The following is a 20,325-nucleotide window of genomic DNA, read 5'->3' as shown; positions in this document are numbered from 1 at the left end:
CAACACAGCAGGCGTCCTGAAGCTCACGCTCCCTCGGTGGAAGTCGGCTCAAGCAGATGCTGAGATCAGGACCCCTGGGGGTTTGCGCCTGGGACAGGAAGAGACACCCGCGACCCCCTCTCCCACGCCGCCCCAAACAGGACTCAGGATTCAGCCGCCGCAGTGGCGACAGCAGGATGATCACGGCAGCCGCGCGGCGGCGGAGATATTTAAAGGGGACGCAGCCTATCTGTCAGGAGTGGAGAGTGAGTCGGCTCAGCCAATGCGCATGCGTGAGGCGCGAGCCGTTTCTCCCGTCACAGAGGTTCCCACGGTTGTCTTAGAAACCAGGCCCCGAGGCTTGGCAGAGCAGGAGCCCTCCGTGGCATTGCTTGGGTGTCCAGGCTCTGAGGCTAAGGCCTCACCTCTCCCCGGGTCGAAGGGAACGTCTCCGGATACCAGGAGTCGCAATGGGACGACCATGATGATGAAACCCCAGGCGGAGACGGGGGAAGCAGCACGGGATCCCAGCCTCAGGCCTTCACGGACGGTGTTGGTTGGGGTGAGTCTGCCCAAAATTCCTGCCGCCGTCCGTGATCTCGAGGACGGGTCGGCATGCGTGCCCCTGGGCTGCTATCTCACCGAGGGTCGTTCTCCTCCACAGCAGGACCCCGCAGCCTCAGGGGTTCCCTTGGAGTGTGGGTTTCAATGCCTCTGCTGTATGACTCTATGTGTGTTTGTTTATGTGTGTGTGTGTGTGTGTGTGTGTGTATGTGTCTGTGTGTGTGTCTCCCATTTTCTCTTCTCTCTCTGTCTCTCAGTCTCTGTGTGTTTCTTTCCCACTCTCTGTGGGTTTGTGCCAGCCGAAGTTGCATCAGGGCTACCAGGTCGGTGCAGGATTGGGGGTGTTGCCAATTTTGCAAAAACCTCTTTGCTCCTCTGGTAGGCATTTGAAAACGTGGCTTGGGTGAGGCACAGGCGGCCTGCCGAACCCCCGGGTCCCAGGTGTTCGTTGATTTTGCTTGGCATTGATGGAAAGGTCACCCGTTTCCCCCTTCCACCGGCACATACCTGGACACCACCCTTTGTTTCGCCGTCGCCCCGTATGCCTCCGGTGACACACATTAACACCAACTGCTGTGGGATTGGCCAGTGCCACGCGGGGTCACATGGTCTCCCCCTCGGATTCGCCTCTGTTCCTCATTGCAGATGTCCTGTAAAGCGCGGTCGGCTTTCTGGAACCCCAGGGCTTTTACAAGCCTGGCAGGCCACTGCTCTTTCAAAGGAGGAGGGAGGCAGAGGGGTGATGCATGAGTGAATTTGCAGCTGACACTCGGCCTTGAGACCCTGCCGGCCTGACCAGATGTGATGAGCCCATCCTATCTCACTCGGAGAGGGTCAAAATCAGATCTCAACGGGAGTCCGGAGAACAGAGCAGGCGTCCTGAAGCTCCCCCTCCCTCGGTGGAAGTCGGCTCAAGCAGGTCCTGAGGACAGGACCCCTGGGGGTTTGGGCCTGGGACAGGACGAGACACCCGCGGCCCCCTCTCCCACGCCGCCCCAAACAGGACCCAGGATTCAGCCGCCGCCGCAGCGGCCGCAGGAGCATCGAGGCAGCCGCGCGGCGCCGGCGATATTTAAAGGGGACGCAGCCTATCTGTCAGGAGTGGAACGCCAGTCGGCTCAGCCAATGCGCATGCGCGAGGCGCGAGCGGTTTCTCCCTTCACAGTGGTTCCCACGGTTGTCTTAGAAACCAGGCCCCGAGGCTTGGCAGAGCAGGAGCCCTCCGTGGCATTGCTTGGGGGTCCAGGCTCTGAGGCTAAGGCCTCACCTCTCCCCGGGTCGAAGGGAACGTCTCCGGATACCAGGAGTCGCAATGGGCCGACCATGATGATGAAACCCCAGGCGGAGACGGGGGAAGCAGCACGGGATCCCAGCCTCAGGCCTTCACGGAGGGTGTTGGTTGGGGTGAGTCTCCCCAAAATTCGTGCCGCCGTCCGTGATCTCGAGGATGGGTCGGCATGCGTGCCCTGGGCGGTTATCTCACCGAGGGTCGTTCTCCTCCACAGCAGGACCCCGCAGCCTCAGGGGTTCCCTTGGAGTGTGTGTTTCAATGCCTCTGCTGTATGACTCTATGTGTGTTTGTTTGTGTGTGTGTGTGTGTGTGTGTGTGTGTGTGTGTGTGTGTATGTGTCTGTGTGTGTGTCTCCCATTTTCTCTTCTCTGTCTCTCAGTCTCTGTATGTTTCTTTCCCACTCTCTGTGGGTTTGTGCCAGCCGAAGTTGCGTCAGGGCTTCCAGGTCGGTGCAGGATTGGGGGTGTTGCGAATTTAGCAGAAACCTCCTTGCTCCTCTGGTAGGCATTTGATAACGTGGCTTGGGTGAGGCACAGGCCGCACCCCCAAGCCCCGTGTCCCAGGTGTTCTTTGATTTTCCTTGGCATCGTTGGAAAGGTCATCCGTTTCCCCCTTCCACTGGCACATACCTTTACACCTCCCTTTGTTTCGGGGTCGCCCCGTATGCCTCCGGTGACACACATTAACACCAACTGCTGTGGGATTGGCCAGTGTCACGCGTGGTCACATGGTCTCCCCCTCGGATTCGCCTCTGTTCCTCATTGCAGGGGTCTTGTAAAGCGCGGTCGGCTTTCCGGAGCCCCAGGGCTTTTACAAGCCGGGCAGGCCACTGCTCTTTCAAAGGAGGAGGGAGGCAGAGGGCTGATGGATGAGTGAATTTGCAGCTGACACTCGGCCTTGAGACCAATGGGATCATTCTGTGCTGCAGCAAGGCACTGCCGGCCTGACCCGAGGTGAGGAGCCCATCCTATCTCACTCGGAGAGGGTCAAAATCGGATCTCAACGGGAGTCCGGACAACACAGCAGGCGTCCTGAAGCTCACGCTCCCTCGGTGGAAGTCGGCTCAAGCAGATGCTGAGATCAGGACCCCTGGGGGTTTGCGCCTGGGACAGGAAGAGACACCCGCGACCCCCTCTCCCACGCCGCCCCAAACAGGACTCAGGATTCAGCCGCCGCAGTGGCGACAGCAGGATGATCACGGCAGCCGCGCGGCGGCGGAGATATTTAAAGGGGACGCAGCCTATCTGTCAGGAGTGGAGAGTGAGTCGGCTCAGCCAATGCGCATGCGTGAGGCGCGAGCCGTTTCTCCCGTCACAGAGGTTCCCACGGTTGTCTTAGAAACCAGGCCCCGAGGCTTGGCAGAGCAGGAGCCCTCCGTGGCATTGCTTGGGTGTCCAGGCTCTGAGGCTAAGGCCTCACCTCTCCCCGGGTCGAAGGGAACGTCTCCGGATACCAGGAGTCGCAATGGGACGACCATGATGATGAAACCCCAGGCGGAGACGGGGGAAGCAGCACGGGATCCCAGCCTCAGGCCTTCACGGACGGTGTTGGTTGGGGTGAGTCTGCCCAAAATTCCTGCCGCCGTCCGTGATCTCGAGGACGGGTCGGCATGCGTGCCCCTGGGCTGCTATCTCACCGAGGGTCGTTCTCCTCCACAGCAGGACCCCGCAGCCTCAGGGGTTCCCTTGGAGTGTGGGTTTCAATGCCTCTGCTGTATGACTCTATGTGTGTTTGTTTATGTGTGTGTGTGTGTGTGTGTGTGTGTATGTGTCTGTGTGTGTGTCTCCCATTTTCTCTTCTCTCTCTGTCTCTCAGTCTCTGTGTGTTTCTTTCCCACTCTCTGTGGGTTTGTGCCAGCCGAAGTTGCATCAGGGCTACCAGGTCGGTGCAGGATTGGGGGTGTTGCCAATTTTGCAAAAACCTCTTTGCTCCTCTGGTAGGCATTTGAAAACGTGGCTTGGGTGAGGCACAGGCGGCCTGCCGAACCCCCGGGTCCCAGGTGTTCGTTGATTTTGCTTGGCATTGATGGAAAGGTCACCCGTTTCCCCCTTCCACCGGCACATACCTGGACACCACCCTTTGTTTCGCCGTCGCCCCGTATGCCTCCGGTGACACACATTAACACCAACTGCTGTGGGATTGGCCAGTGCCACGCGGGGTCACATGGTCTCCCCCTCGGATTCGCCTCTGTTCCTCATTGCAGATGTCCTGTAAAGCGCGGTCGGCTTTCTGGAACCCCAGGGCTTTTACAAGCCTGGCAGGCCACTGCTCTTTCAAAGGAGGAGGGAGGCAGAGGGGTGATGCATGAGTGAATTTGCAGCTGACACTCGGCCTTGAGACCCTGCCGGCCTGACCAGATGTGATGAGCCCATCCTATCTCACTCGGAGAGGGTCAAAATCAGATCTCAACGGGAGTCCGGAGAACAGAGCAGGCGTCCTGAAGCTCCCCCTCCCTCGGTGGAAGTCGGCTCAAGCAGGTCCTGAGGACAGGACCCCTGGGGGTTTGGGCCTGGGACAGGACGAGACACCCGCGGCCCCCTCTCCCACGCCGCCCCAAACAGGACCCAGGATTCAGCCGCCGCCGCAGCGGCCGCAGGAGCATCGAGGCAGCCGCGCGGCGCCGGCGATATTTAAAGGGGACGCAGCCTATCTGTCAGGAGTGGAACGCCAGTCGGCTCAGCCAATGCGCATGCGCGAGGCGCGAGCGGTTTCTCCCTTCACAGTGGTTCCCACGGTTGTCTTAGAAACCAGGCCCCGAGGCTTGGCAGAGCAGGAGCCCTCCGTGGCATTGCTTGGGGGTCCAGGCTCTGAGGCTAAGGCCTCACCTCTCCCCGGGTCGAAGGGAACGTCTCCGGATACCAGGAGTCGCAATGGGCCGACCATGATGATGAAACCCCAGGCGGAGACGGGGGAAGCAGCACGGGATCCCAGCCTCAGGCCTTCACGGAGGGTGTTGGTTGGGGTGAGTCTCCCCAAAATTCGTGCCGCCGTCCGTGATCTCGAGGATGGGTCGGCATGCGTGCCCTGGGCCGTTATCTCACCGAGGGTCGTTCTCCTCCACAGCAGGACCCCGCAGCCTCAGGGGTTCCCTTGGAGTGTGTGTTTCAATGCCTCTGCTGTATGACTCTATGTGTGTTTGTTTGTGTGTGTGTGTGTGTGTGTGTGTGTGTGTGTGTATGTGTCTGTGTGTGTGTCTCCCATTTTCTCTTCTCTGTCTCTCAGTCTCTGTATGTTTCTTTCCCACTCTCTGTGGGTTTGTGCCAGCCGAAGTTGCGTCAGGGCTTCCAGGTCGGTGCAGGATTGGGGGTGTTGCGAATTTAGCAGAAACCTCCTTGCTCCTCTGGTAGGCATTTGATAACGTGGCTTGGGTGAGGCACAGGCCGCACCCCCAAGCCCCGTGTCCCAGGTGTTCTTTGATTTTCCTTGGCATCGTTGGAAAGGTCATCCGTTTCCCCCTTCCACTGGCACATACCTTTACACCTCCCTTTGTTTCGGGGTCGCCCCGTATGCCTCCGGTGACACACATTAACACCAACTGCTGTGGGATTGGCCAGTGTCACGCGTGGTCACATGGTCTCCCCCTCGGATTCGCCTCTGTTCCTCATTGCAGGGGTCTTGTAAAGCGCGGTCGGCTTTCCGGAGCCCCAGGGCTTTTACAAGCCGGGCAGGCCACTGCTCTTTCAAAGGAGGAGGGAGGCAGAGGGCTGATGGATGAGTGAATTTGCAGCTGACACTCGGCCTTGAGACCAATGGGATCATTCTGTGCTGCAGCAAGGCACTGCCGGCCTGACCCGAGGTGAGGAGCCCATCCTATCTCACTCGGAGAGGGTCAAAATCGGATCTCAACGGGAGTCCGGACAACACAGCAGGCGTCCTGAAGCTCACGCTCCCTCGGTGGAAGTCGGCTCAAGCAGATGCTGAGATCAGGACCCCTGGGGGTTTGCGCCTGGGACAGGAAGAGACACCCGCGACCCCCTCTCCCACGCCGCCCCAAACAGGACTCAGGATTCAGCCGCCGCAGTGGCGACAGCAGGATGATCACGGCAGCCGCGCGGCGGCGGAGATATTTAAAGGGGACGCAGCCTATCTGTCAGGAGTGGAGAGTGAGTCGGCTCAGCCAATGCGCATGCGTGAGGCGCGAGCCGTTTCTCCCGTCACAGAGGTTCCCACGGTTGTCTTAGAAACCAGGCCCCGAGGCTTGGCAGAGCAGGAGCCCTCCGTGGCATTGCTTGGGTGTCCAGGCTCTGAGGCTAAGGCCTCACCTCTCCCCGGGTCGAAGGGAACGTCTCCGGATACCAGGAGTCGCAATGGGACGACCATGATGATGAAACCCCAGGCGGAGACGGGGGAAGCAGCACGGGATCCCAGCCTCAGGCCTTCACGGACGGTGTTGGTTGGGGTGAGTCTGCCCAAAATTCCTGCCGCCGTCCGTGATCTCGAGGACGGGTCGGCATGCGTGCCCCTGGGCTGCTATCTCACCGAGGGTCGTTCTCCTCCACAGCAGGACCCCGCAGCCTCAGGGGTTCCCTTGGAGTGTGGGTTTCAATGCCTCTGCTGTATGACTCTATGTGTGTTTGTTTATGTGTGTGTGTGTGTGTGTGTGTGTGTATGTGTCTGTGTGTGTGTCTCCCATTTTCTCTTCTCTCTCTGTCTCTCAGTCTCTGTGTGTTTCTTTCCCACTCTCTGTGGGTTTGTGCCAGCCGAAGTTGCATCAGGGCTACCAGGTCGGTGCAGGATTGGGGGTGTTGCCAATTTTGCAAAAACCTCTTTGCTCCTCTGGTAGGCATTTGAAAACGTGGCTTGGGTGAGGCACAGGCGGCCTGCCGAACCCCCGGGTCCCAGGTGTTCGTTGATTTTGCTTGGCATTGATGGAAAGGTCACCCGTTTCCCCCTTCCACCGGCACATACCTGGACACCACCCTTTGTTTCGCCGTCGCCCCGTATGCCTCCGGTGACACACATTAACACCAACTGCTGTGGGATTGGCCAGTGCCACGCGGGGTCACATGGTCTCCCCCTCGGATTCGCCTCTGTTCCTCATTGCAGATGTCCTGTAAAGCGCGGTCGGCTTTCTGGAACCCCAGGGCTTTTACAAGCCTGGCAGGCCACTGCTCTTTCAAAGGAGGAGGGAGGCAGAGGGGTGATGCATGAGTGAATTTGCAGCTGACACTCGGCCTTGAGACCCTGCCGGCCTGACCAGATGTGATGAGCCCATCCTATCTCACTCGGAGAGGGTCAAAATCAGATCTCAACGGGAGTCCGGAGAACAGAGCAGGCGTCCTGAAGCTCCCCCTCCCTCGGTGGAAGTCGGCTCAAGCAGGTCCTGAGGACAGGACCCCTGGGGGTTTGGGCCTGGGACAGGACGAGACACCCGCGGCCCCCTCTCCCACGCCGCCCCAAACAGGACCCAGGATTCAGCCGCCGCCGCAGCGGCCGCAGGAGCATCGAGGCAGCCGCGCGGCGCCGGCGATATTTAAAGGGGACGCAGCCTATCTGTCAGGAGTGGAACGCCAGTCGGCTCAGCCAATGCGCATGCGCGAGGCGCGAGCGGTTTCTCCCTTCACAGTGGTTCCCACGGTTGTCTTAGAAACCAGGCCCCGAGGCTTGGCAGAGCAGGAGCCCTCCGTGGCATTGCTTGGGGGTCCAGGCTCTGAGGCTAAGGCCTCACCTCTCCCCGGGTCGAAGGGAACGTCTCCGGATACCAGGAGTCGCAATGGGCCGACCATGATGATGAAACCCCAGGCGGAGACGGGGGAAGCAGCACGGGATCCCAGCCTCAGGCCTTCACGGAGGGTGTTGGTTGGGGTGAGTCTCCCCAAAATTCGTGCCGCCGTCCGTGATCTCGAGGATGGGTCGGCATGCGTGCCCTGGGCCGTTATCTCACCGAGGGTCGTTCTCCTCCACAGCAGGACCCCGCAGCCTCAGGGGTTCCCTTGGAGTGTGTGTTTCAATGCCTCTGCTGTATGACTCTATGTGTGTTTGTTTGTGTGTGTGTGTGTGTGTGTGTGTGTGTGTGTGTATGTGTCTGTGTGTGTGTCTCCCATTTTCTCTTCTCTGTCTCTCAGTCTCTGTATGTTTCTTTCCCACTCTCTGTGGGTTTGTGCCAGCCGAAGTTGCGTCAGGGCTTCCAGGTCGGTGCAGGATTGGGGGTGTTGCGAATTTAGCAGAAACCTCCTTGCTCCTCTGGTAGGCATTTGATAACGTGGCTTGGGTGAGGCACAGGCCGCACCCCCAAGCCCCGTGTCCCAGGTGTTCTTTGATTTTCCTTGGCATCGTTGGAAAGGTCATCCGTTTCCCCCTTCCACTGGCACATACCTTTACACCTCCCTTTGTTTCGGGGTCGCCCCGTATGCCTCCGGTGACACACATTAACACCAACTGCTGTGGGATTGGCCAGTGTCACGCGTGGTCACATGGTCTCCCCCTCGGATTCGCCTCTGTTCCTCATTGCAGGGGTCTTGTAAAGCGCGGTCGGCTTTCCGGAGCCCCAGGGCTTTTACAAGCCGGGCAGGCCACTGCTCTTTCAAAGGAGGAGGGAGGCAGAGGGCTGATGGATGAGTGAATTTGCAGCTGACACTCGGCCTTGAGACCAATGGGATCATTCTGTGCTGCAGCAAGGCACTGCCGGCCTGACCCGAGGTGAGGAGCCCATCCTATCTCACTCGGAGAGGGTCAAAATCGGATCTCAACGGGAGTCCGGACAACACAGCAGGCGTCCTGAAGCTCACGCTCCCTCGGTGGAAGTCGGCTCAAGCAGATGCTGAGATCAGGACCCCTGGGGGTTTGCGCCTGGGACAGGAAGAGACACCCGCGACCCCCTCTCCCACGCCGCCCCAAACAGGACTCAGGATTCAGCCGCCGCAGTGGCGACAGCAGGATGATCACGGCAGCCGCGCGGCGGCGGAGATATTTAAAGGGGACGCAGCCTATCTGTCAGGAGTGGAGAGTGAGTCGGCTCAGCCAATGCGCATGCGTGAGGCGCGAGCCGTTTCTCCCGTCACAGAGGTTCCCACGGTTGTCTTAGAAACCAGGCCCCGAGGCTTGGCAGAGCAGGAGCCCTCCGTGGCATTGCTTGGGTGTCCAGGCTCTGAGGCTAAGGCCTCACCTCTCCCCGGGTCGAAGGGAACGTCTCCGGATACCAGGAGTCGCAATGGGACGACCATGATGATGAAACCCCAGGCGGAGACGGGGGAAGCAGCACGGGATCCCAGCCTCAGGCCTTCACGGACGGTGTTGGTTGGGGTGAGTCTGCCCAAAATTCCTGCCGCCGTCCGTGATCTCGAGGACGGGTCGGCATGCGTGCCCCTGGGCTGCTATCTCACCGAGGGTCGTTCTCCTCCACAGCAGGACCCCGCAGCCTCAGGGGTTCCCTTGGAGTGTGGGTTTCAATGCCTCTGCTGTATGACTCTATGTGTGTTTGTTTATGTGTGTGTGTGTGTGTGTGTGTGTGTATGTGTCTGTGTGTGTGTCTCCCATTTTCTCTTCTCTCTCTGTCTCTCAGTCTCTGTGTGTTTCTTTCCCACTCTCTGTGGGTTTGTGCCAGCCGAAGTTGCATCAGGGCTACCAGGTCGGTGCAGGATTGGGGGTGTTGCCAATTTTGCAAAAACCTCTTTGCTCCTCTGGTAGGCATTTGAAAACGTGGCTTGGGTGAGGCACAGGCGGCCTGCCGAACCCCCGGGTCCCAGGTGTTCGTTGATTTTGCTTGGCATTGATGGAAAGGTCACCCGTTTCCCCCTTCCACCGGCACATACCTGGACACCACCCTTTGTTTCGCCGTCGCCCCGTATGCCTCCGGTGACACACATTAACACCAACTGCTGTGGGATTGGCCAGTGCCACGCGGGGTCACATGGTCTCCCCCTCGGATTCGCCTCTGTTCCTCATTGCAGATGTCCTGTAAAGCGCGGTCGGCTTTCTGGAACCCCAGGGCTTTTACAAGCCTGGCAGGCCACTGCTCTTTCAAAGGAGGAGGGAGGCAGAGGGGTGATGCATGAGTGAATTTGCAGCTGACACTCGGCCTTGAGACCCTGCCGGCCTGACCAGATGTGATGAGCCCATCCTATCTCACTCGGAGAGGGTCAAAATCAGATCTCAACGGGAGTCCGGAGAACAGAGCAGGCGTCCTGAAGCTCCCCCTCCCTCGGTGGAAGTCGGCTCAAGCAGGTCCTGAGGACAGGACCCCTGGGGGTTTGGGCCTGGGACAGGACGAGACACCCGCGGCCCCCTCTCCCACGCCGCCCCAAACAGGACCCAGGATTCAGCCGCCGCCGCAGCGGCCGCAGGAGCATCGAGGCAGCCGCGCGGCGCCGGCGATATTTAAAGGGGACGCAGCCTATCTGTCAGGAGTGGAACGCCAGTCGGCTCAGCCAATGCGCATGCGCGAGGCGCGAGCGGTTTCTCCCTTCACAGTGGTTCCCACGGTTGTCTTAGAAACCAGGCCCCGAGGCTTGGCAGAGCAGGAGCCCTCCGTGGCATTGCTTGGGGGTCCAGGCTCTGAGGCTAAGGCCTCACCTCTCCCCGGGTCGAAGGGAACGTCTCCGGATACCAGGAGTCGCAATGGGCCGACCATGATGATGAAACCCCAGGCGGAGACGGGGGAAGCAGCACGGGATCCCAGCCTCAGGCCTTCACGGAGGGTGTTGGTTGGGGTGAGTCTCCCCAAAATTCGTGCCGCCGTCCGTGATCTCGAGGATGGGTCGGCATGCGTGCCCTGGGCCGTTATCTCACCGAGGGTCGTTCTCCTCCACAGCAGGACCCCGCAGCCTCAGGGGTTCCCTTGGAGTGTGTGTTTCAATGCCTCTGCTGTATGACTCTATGTGTGTTTGTTTGTGTGTGTGTGTGTGTGTGTGTGTGTGTGTGTGTATGTGTCTGTGTGTGTGTCTCCCATTTTCTCTTCTCTGTCTCTCAGTCTCTGTATGTTTCTTTCCCACTCTCTGTGGGTTTGTGCCAGCCGAAGTTGCGTCAGGGCTTCCAGGTCGGTGCAGGATTGGGGGTGTTGCGAATTTAGCAGAAACCTCCTTGCTCCTCTGGTAGGCATTTGATAACGTGGCTTGGGTGAGGCACAGGCCGCACCCCCAAGCCCCGTGTCCCAGGTGTTCTTTGATTTTCCTTGGCATCGTTGGAAAGGTCATCCGTTTCCCCCTTCCACTGGCACATACCTTTACACCTCCCTTTGTTTCGGGGTCGCCCCGTATGCCTCCGGTGACACACATTAACACCAACTGCTGTGGGATTGGCCAGTGTCACGCGTGGTCACATGGTCTCCCCCTCGGATTCGCCTCTGTTCCTCATTGCAGGGGTCTTGTAAAGCGCGGTCGGCTTTCCGGAGCCCCAGGGCTTTTACAAGCCGGGCAGGCCACTGCTCTTTCAAAGGAGGAGGGAGGCAGAGGGCTGATGGATGAGTGAATTTGCAGCTGACACTCGGCCTTGAGACCAATGGGATCATTCTGTGCTGCAGCAAGGCACTGCCGGCCTGACCCGAGGTGAGGAGCCCATCCTATCTCACTCGGAGAGGGTCAAAATCGGATCTCAACGGGAGTCCGGACAACACAGCAGGCGTCCTGAAGCTCACGCTCCCTCGGTGGAAGTCGGCTCAAGCAGATGCTGAGATCAGGACCCCTGGGGGTTTGCGCCTGGGACAGGAAGAGACACCCGCGACCCCCTCTCCCACGCCGCCCCAAACAGGACTCAGGATTCAGCCGCCGCAGTGGCGACAGCAGGATGATCACGGCAGCCGCGCGGCGGCGGAGATATTTAAAGGGGACGCAGCCTATCTGTCAGGAGTGGAGAGTGAGTCGGCTCAGCCAATGCGCATGCGTGAGGCGCGAGCCGTTTCTCCCGTCACAGAGGTTCCCACGGTTGTCTTAGAAACCAGGCCCCGAGGCTTGGCAGAGCAGGAGCCCTCCGTGGCATTGCTTGGGTGTCCAGGCTCTGAGGCTAAGGCCTCACCTCTCCCCGGGTCGAAGGGAACGTCTCCGGATACCAGGAGTCGCAATGGGACGACCATGATGATGAAACCCCAGGCGGAGACGGGGGAAGCAGCACGGGATCCCAGCCTCAGGCCTTCACGGACGGTGTTGGTTGGGGTGAGTCTGCCCAAAATTCCTGCCGCCGTCCGTGATCTCGAGGACGGGTCGGCATGCGTGCCCCTGGGCTGCTATCTCACCGAGGGTCGTTCTCCTCCACAGCAGGACCCCGCAGCCTCAGGGGTTCCCTTGGAGTGTGGGTTTCAATGCCTCTGCTGTATGACTCTATGTGTGTTTGTTTATGTGTGTGTGTGTGTGTGTGTGTGTGTATGTGTCTGTGTGTGTGTCTCCCATTTTCTCTTCTCTCTCTGTCTCTCAGTCTCTGTGTGTTTCTTTCCCACTCTCTGTGGGTTTGTGCCAGCCGAAGTTGCATCAGGGCTACCAGGTCGGTGCAGGATTGGGGGTGTTGCCAATTTTGCAAAAACCTCTTTGCTCCTCTGGTAGGCATTTGAAAACGTGGCTTGGGTGAGGCACAGGCGGCCTGCCGAACCCCCGGGTCCCAGGTGTTCGTTGATTTTGCTTGGCATTGATGGAAAGGTCACCCGTTTCCCCCTTCCACCGGCACATACCTGGACACCACCCTTTGTTTCGCCGTCGCCCCGTATGCCTCCGGTGACACACATTAACACCAACTGCTGTGGGATTGGCCAGTGCCACGCGGGGTCACATGGTCTCCCCCTCGGATTCGCCTCTGTTCCTCATTGCAGATGTCCTGTAAAGCGCGGTCGGCTTTCTGGAACCCCAGGGCTTTTACAAGCCTGGCAGGCCACTGCTCTTTCAAAGGAGGAGGGAGGCAGAGGGGTGATGCATGAGTGAATTTGCAGCTGACACTCGGCCTTGAGACCCTGCCGGCCTGACCAGATGTGATGAGCCCATCCTATCTCACTCGGAGAGGGTCAAAATCAGATCTCAACGGGAGTCCGGAGAACAGAGCAGGCGTCCTGAAGCTCCCCCTCCCTCGGTGGAAGTCGGCTCAAGCAGGTCCTGAGGACAGGACCCCTGGGGGTTTGGGCCTGGGACAGGACGAGACACCCGCGGCCCCCTCTCCCACGCCGCCCCAAACAGGACCCAGGATTCAGCCGCCGCCGCAGCGGCCGCAGGAGCATCGAGGCAGCCGCGCGGCGCCGGCGATATTTAAAGGGGACGCAGCCTATCTGTCAGGAGTGGAACGCCAGTCGGCTCAGCCAATGCGCATGCGCGAGGCGCGAGCGGTTTCTCCCTTCACAGTGGTTCCCACGGTTGTCTTAGAAACCAGGCCCCGAGGCTTGGCAGAGCAGGAGCCCTCCGTGGCATTGCTTGGGGGTCCAGGCTCTGAGGCTAAGGCCTCACCTCTCCCCGGGTCGAAGGGAACGTCTCCGGATACCAGGAGTCGCAATGGGCCGACCATGATGATGAAACCCCAGGCGGAGACGGGGGAAGCAGCACGGGATCCCAGCCTCAGGCCTTCACGGAGGGTGTTGGTTGGGGTGAGTCTCCCCAAAATTCGTGCCGCCGTCCGTGATCTCGAGGATGGGTCGGCATGCGTGCCCTGGGCGGTTATCTCACCGAGGGTCGTTCTCCTCCACAGCAGGACCCCGCAGCCTCAGGGGTTCCCTTGGAGTGTGTGTTTCAATGCCTCTGCTGTATGACTCTATGTGTGTTTGTTTGTGTGTGTGTGTGTGTGTGTGTGTGTGTGTGTGTGTATGTGTCTGTGTGTGTGTCTCCCATTTTCTCTTCTCTGTCTCTCAGTCTCTGTATGTTTCTTTCCCACTCTCTGTGGGTTTGTGCCAGCCGAAGTTGCGTCAGGGCTTCCAGGTCGGTGCAGGATTGGGGGTGTTGCGAATTTAGCAGAAACCTCCTTGCTCCTCTGGTAGGCATTTGATAACGTGGCTTGGGTGAGGCACAGGCCGCACCCCCAAGCCCCGTGTCCCAGGTGTTCTTTGATTTTCCTTGGCATCGTTGGAAAGGTCATCCGTTTCCCCCTTCCACTGGCACATACCTTTACACCTCCCTTTGTTTCGGGGTCGCCCCGTATGCCTCCGGTGACACACATTAACACCAACTGCTGTGGGATTGGCCAGTGTCACGCGTGGTCACATGGTCTCCCCCTCGGATTCGCCTCTGTTCCTCATTGCAGGGGTCTTGTAAAGCGCGGTCGGCTTTCCGGAGCCCCAGGGCTTTTACAAGCCGGGCAGGCCACTGCTCTTTCAAAGGAGGAGGGAGGCAGAGGGCTGATGGATGAGTGAATTTGCAGCTGACACTCGGCCTTGAGACCAATGGGATCATTCTGTGCTGCAGCAAGGCACTGCCGGCCTGACCCGAGGTGAGGAGCCCATCCTATCTCACTCGGAGAGGGTCAAAATCGGATCTCAACGGGAGTCCGGACAACACAGCAGGCGTCCTGAAGCTCACGCTCCCTCGGTGGAAGTCGGCTCAAGCAGATGCTGAGATCAGGACCCCTGGGGGTTTGCGCCTGGGACAGGAAGAGACACCCGCGACCCCCTCTCCCACGCCGCCCCAAACAGGACTCAGGATTCAGCCGCCGCAGTGGCGACAGCAGGATGATCACGGCAGCCGCGCGGCGGCGGAGATATTTAAAGGGGACGCAGCCTATCTGTCAGGAGTGGAGAGTGAGTCGGCTCAGCCAATGCGCATGCGTGAGGCGCGAGCCGTTTCTCCCGTCACAGAGGTTCCCACGGTTGTCTTAGAAACCAGGCCCCGAGGCTTGGCAGAGCAGGAGCCCTCCGTGGCATTGCTTGGGTGTCCAGGCTCTGAGGCTAAGGCCTCACCTCTCCCCGGGTCGAAGGGAACGTCTCCGGATACCAGGAGTCGCAATGGGACGACCATGATGATGAAACCCCAGGCGGAGACGGGGGAAGCAGCACGGGATCCCAGCCTCAGGCCTTCACGGACGGTGTTGGTTGGGGTGAGTCTGCCCAAAATTCCTGCCGCCGTCCGTGATCTCGAGGACGGGTCGGCATGCGTGCCCCTGGGCTGCTATCTCACCGAGGGTCGTTCTCCTCCACAGCAGGACCCCGCAGCCTCAGGGGTTCCCTTGGAGTGTGGGTTTCAATGCCTCTGCTGTATGACTCTATGTGTGTTTGTTTATGTGTGTGTGTGTGTGTGTGTGTGTGTATGTGTCTGTGTGTGTGTCTCCCATTTTCTCTTCTCTCTCTGTCTCTCAGTCTCTGTGTGTTTCTTTCCCACTCTCTGTGGGTTTGTGCCAGCCGAAGTTGCATCAGGGCTACCAGGTCGGTGCAGGATTGGGGGTGTTGCCAATTTTGCAAAAACCTCTTTGCTCCTCTGGTAGGCATTTGAAAACGTGGCTTGGGTGAGGCACAGGCGGCCTGCCGAACCCCCGGGTCCCAGGTGTTCGTTGATTTTGCTTGGCATTGATGGAAAGGTCACCCGTTTCCCCCTTCCACCGGCACATACCTGGACACCACCCTTTGTTTCGCCGTCGCCCCGTATGCCTCCGGTGACACACATTAACACCAACTGCTGTGGGATTGGCCAGTGCCACGCGGGGTCACATGGTCTCCCCCTCGGATTCGCCTCTGTTCCTCATTGCAGATGTCCTGTAAAGCGCGGTCGGCTTTCTGGAACCCCAGGGCTTTTACAAGCCTGGCAGGCCACTGCTCTTTCAAAGGAGGAGGGAGGCAGAGGGGTGATGCATGAGTGAATTTGCAGCTGACACTCGGCCTTGAGACCCTGCCGGCCTGACCAGATGTGATGAGCCCATCCTATCTCACTCGGAGAGGGTCAAAATCAGATCTCAACGGGAGTCCGGAGAACAGAGCAGGCGTCCTGAAGCTCCCCCTCCCTCGGTGGAAGTCGGCTCAAGCAGGTCCTGAGGACAGGACCCCTGGGGGTTTGGGCCTGGGACAGGACGAGACACCCGCGGCCCCCTCTCCCACGCCGCCCCAAACAGGACCCAGGATTCAGCCGCCGCCGCAGCGGCCGCAGGAGCATCGAGGCAGCCGCGCGGCGCCGGCGATATTTAAAGGGGACGCAGCCTATCTGTCAGGAGTGGAACGCCAGTCGGCTCAGCCAATGCGCATGCGCGAGGCGCGAGCGGTTTCTCCCTTCACAGTGGTTCCCACGGTTGTCTTAGAAACCAGGCCCCGAGGCTTGGCAGAGCAGGAGCCCTCCGTGGCATTGCTTGGGGGTCCAGGCTCTGAGGCTAAGGCCTCACCTCTCCCCGGGTCGAAGGGAACGTCTCCGGATACCAGGAGTCGCAATGGGCCGACCATGATGATGAAACCCCAGGCGGAGACGGGGGAAGCAGCACGGGATCCCAGCCTCAGGCCTTCACGGAGGGTGTTGGTTGGGGTGAGTCTCCCCAAAATTCGTGCCGCCGTCCGTGATCTCGAGGATGGGTCGGCATGCGTGCCCTGGGCGGTTATCTCACCGAGGGTCGTTCTCCTCCACAGCAGGACCCCGCAGCCTCAGGGGTTCCCTTGGAGTGTGTGTTTCAATGCCTCTGCTGTATGACTCTATGTGTGTTTGTTTGTGTGTGTGTGTGTGTGTGTGTGTGTGTGTGTGTGTATGTGTCTGTGTGTGTGTCTCCCATTTTCTCTTCTCTGTCTCTCAGTCTCTGTATGTTTCTTTCCCACTCTCTGTGGGTTTGTGCCAGCCGAAGTTGCGTCAGGGCTTCCAGGTCGGTGCAGGATTGGGGGTGTTGCGAATTTAGCAGAAACCTCCTTGCTCCTCTGGTAGGCATTTGATAACGTGGCTTGGGTGAGGCACAGGCCGCACCCCCAAGCCCCGTGTCCCAGGTGTTCTTTGATTTTCCTTGGCATCGTTGGAAAGGTCATCCGTTTCCCCCTTCCACTGGCACGTACCTTTACACCTCCCTTTGTTTCGGGGTCGCCCCGTATGCCTCCGGTGACACACATTAACACCAACTGCTGTGGGATTGGCCAGTGTCACGCGTGGTCACATGGTCTCCCCCTCGGATTCGCCTCTGTTCCTCATTGCAGGGGTCTTGTAAAGCGCGGTCGGCTTTCCGGAGCCCCAGGGCTTTTACAAGCCGGGCAGGCCACTGCTCTTTCAAAGGAGGAGGGAGGCAGAGGGCTGATGGATGAGTGAATTTGCAGCTGACACTCGGCCTTGAGACCAATGGGATCATTCTGTGCTGCAGCAAGGCACTGCCGGCCTGACCCGAGGTGAGGAGCCCATCCTATCTCACTCGGAGAGGGTCAAAATCGGATCTCAACGGGAGTCCGGACAACACAGCAGGCGTCCTGAAGCTCACGCTCCCTCGGTGGAAGTCGGCTCAAGCAGATGCTGAGATCAGGACCCCTGGGGGTTTGCGCCTGGGACAGGAAGAGACACCCGCGACCCCCTCTCCCACGCCGCCCCAAACAGGACTCAGGATTCAGCCGCCGCAGTGGCGACAGCAGGATGATCACGGCAGCCGCGCGGCGGCGGAGATATTTAAAGGGGACGCAGCCTATCTGTCAGGAGTGGAGAGTGAGTCGGCTCAGCCAATGCGCATGCGTGAGGCGCGAGCCGTTTCTCCCGTCACAGAGGTTCCCACGGTTGTCTTAGAAACCAGGCCCCGAGGCTTGGCAGAGCAGGAGCCCTCCGTGGCATTGCTTGGGTGTCCAGGCTCTGAGGCTAAGGCCTCACCTCTCCCCGGGTCGAAGGGAACGTCTCCGGATACCAGGAGTCGCAATGGGACGACCATGATGATGAAACCCCAGGCGGAGACGGGGGAAGCAGCACGGGATCCCAGCCTCAGGCCTTCACGGACGGTGTTGGTTGGGGTGAGTCTGCCCAAAATTCCTGCCGCCGTCCGTGATCTCGAGGACGGGTCGGCATGCGTGCCCCTGGGCTGCTATCTCACCGAGGGTCGTTCTCCTCCACAGCAGGACCCCGCAGCCTCAGGGGTTCCCTTGGAGTGTGGGTTTCAATGCCTCTGCTGTATGACTCTATGTGTGTTTGTTTATGTGTGTGTGTGTGTGTGTGTGTGTGTATGTGTCTGTGTGTGTGTCTCCCATTTTCTCTTCTCTCTCTGTCTCTCAGTCTCTGTGTGTTTCTTTCCCACTCTCTGTGGGTTTGTGCCAGCCGAAGTTGCATCAGGGCTACCAGGTCGGTGCAGGATTGGGGGTGTTGCCAATTTTGCAAAAACCTCTTTGCTCCTCTGGTAGGCATTTGAAAACGTGGCTTGGGTGAGGCACAGGCGGCCTGCCGAACCCCCGGGTCCCAGGTGTTCGTTGATTTTGCTTGGCATTGATGGAAAGGTCACCCGTTTCCCCCTTCCACCGGCACATACCTGGACACCACCCTTTGTTTCGCCGTCGCCCCGTATGCCTCCGGTGACACACATTAACACCAACTGCTGTGGGATTGGCCAGTGCCACGCGGGGTCACATGGTCTCCCCCTCGGATTCGCCTCTGTTCCTCATTGCAGATGTCCTGTAAAGCGCGGTCGGCTTTCTGGAACCCCAGGGCTTTTACAAGCCTGGCAGGCCACTGCTCTTTCAAAGGAGGAGGGAGGCAGAGGGGTGATGCATGAGTGAATTTGCAGCTGACACTCGGCCTTGAGACCCTGCCGGCCTGACCAGATGTGATGAGCCCATCCTATCTCACTCGGAGAGGGTCGAAATCAGATCTCAACGGGAGTCCGGAGAACAGAGCAGGCGTCCTGAAGCTCCCCCTCCCTCGGTGGAAGTCGGCTCAAGCAGGTCCTGAGGACAGGACCCCTGGGGGTTTGGGCCTGGGACAGGACGAGACACCCGCGGCCCCCTCTCCCACGCCGCCCCAAACAGGACCCAGGATTCAGCCGCCGCCGCAGCGGCCGCAGGAGCATCGAGGCAGCCGCGCGGCGCCGGCGATATTTAAAGGGGACGCAGCCTATCTGTCAGGAGTGGAACGCCAGTCGGCTCAGCCAATGCGCATGCGCGAGGCGCGAGCGGTTTCTCCCTTCACAGTGGTTCCCACGGTTGTCTTAGAAACCAGGCCCCGAGGCTTGGCAGAGCAGGAGCCCTCCGTGGCATTGCTTGGGGGTCCAGGCTCTGAGGCTAAGGCCTCACCTCTCCCCGGGTCGAAGGGAACGTCTCCGGATACCAGGAGTCGCAATGGGCCGACCATGATGATGAAACCCCAGGCGGAGACGGGGGAAGCAGCACGGGATCCCAGCCTCAGGCCTTCACGGAGGGTGTTGGTTGGGGTGAGTCTCCCCAAAATTCGTGCCGCCGTCCGTGATCTCGAGGATGGGTCGGCATGCGTGCCCTGGGCCGTTATCTCACCGAGGGTCGTTCTCCTCCACAGCAGGACCCCGCAGCCTCAGGGGTTCCCTTGGAGTGTGTGTTTCAATGCCTCTGCTGTATGACTCTATGTGTGTTTGTTTGTGTGTGTGTGTGTGTGTGTGTGTGTGTGTGTGTGTATGTGTCTGTGTGTGTGTCTCCCATTTTCTCTTCTCTGTCTCTCAGTCTCTGTATGTTTCTTTCCCACTCTCTGTGGGTTTGTGCCAGCCGAAGTTGCGTCAGGGCTTCCAGGTCGGTGCAGGATTGGGGGTGTTGCGAATTTAGCAGAAACCTCCTTGCTCCTCTGGTAGGCATTTGATAACGTGGCTTGGGTGAGGCACAGGCCGCACCCCCAAGCCCCGGGTCCCAGGTGTTCTTTGATTTTCCTTGGCATCGTTGGAAAGGTCATCCGTTTCCCCCTTCCACTGGCACATACCTTTACACCTCCCTTTGTTTCGGGGTCGCCCCGTATGCCTCCGGTGACACACATTAACACCAACTGCTGTGGGATTGGCCAGTGTCACGCGTGGTCACATGGTCTCCCCCTCGGATTCGCCTCTGTTCCTCATTGCAGGGGTCGTGTAAAGCGCGGTCGGCTTTCCGGAGCCCCAGGGCTTTTACAAGCCGGGCAGGCCACTGCTCTTTCAAAGGAGGAGGGAGGCAGAGGGCTGATGGATGAGTGAATTTGCAGCTGACACTCGGCCTTGAGACCAATGGGATCATTCTGTGCTGCAGCAAGGCACTGCCGGCCTGACCCGAGGTGAGGAGCCCATCCTATCTCACTCGGAGAGGGTCAAAATCGGATCTCAACGGGAGTCCGGACAACACAGCAGGCGTCCTGAAGCTCACGCTCCCTCGGTGGAAGTCGGCTCAAGCAGATGCTGAGATCAGGACCCCTGGGGGTTTGCGCCTGGGACAGGAAGAGACACCCGCGACCCCCTCTCCCACGCCGCCCCAAACAGGACTCAGGATTCAGCCGCCGCAGTGGCGACAGCAGGATGATCACGGCAGCCGCGCGGCGGCGGAGATATTTAAAGGGGACGCAGCCTATCTGTCAGGAGTGGAGAGTGAGTCGGCTCAGCCAATGCGCATGCGTGAGGCGCGAGCCGTTTCTCCCGTCACAGAGGTTCCCACGGTTGTCTTAGAAACCAGGCCCCGAGGCTTGGCAGAGCAGGAGCCCTCCGTGGCATTGCTTGGGTGTCCAGGCTCTGAGGCTAAGGCCTCACCTCTCCCC

The sequence above is a fragment of the Pan paniscus genome, chromosome 23 (genome assembly GCF_029289425.2).
Source record: "Pan paniscus chromosome 23, NHGRI_mPanPan1-v2.0_pri, whole genome shotgun sequence".
Taxonomy (NCBI): domain Eukaryota; kingdom Metazoa; phylum Chordata; class Mammalia; order Primates; family Hominidae; genus Pan; species Pan paniscus.
The sequence above is the reverse complement of the archived record's forward strand: the minus strand, read 5'-3'. Positions refer to the sequence as shown.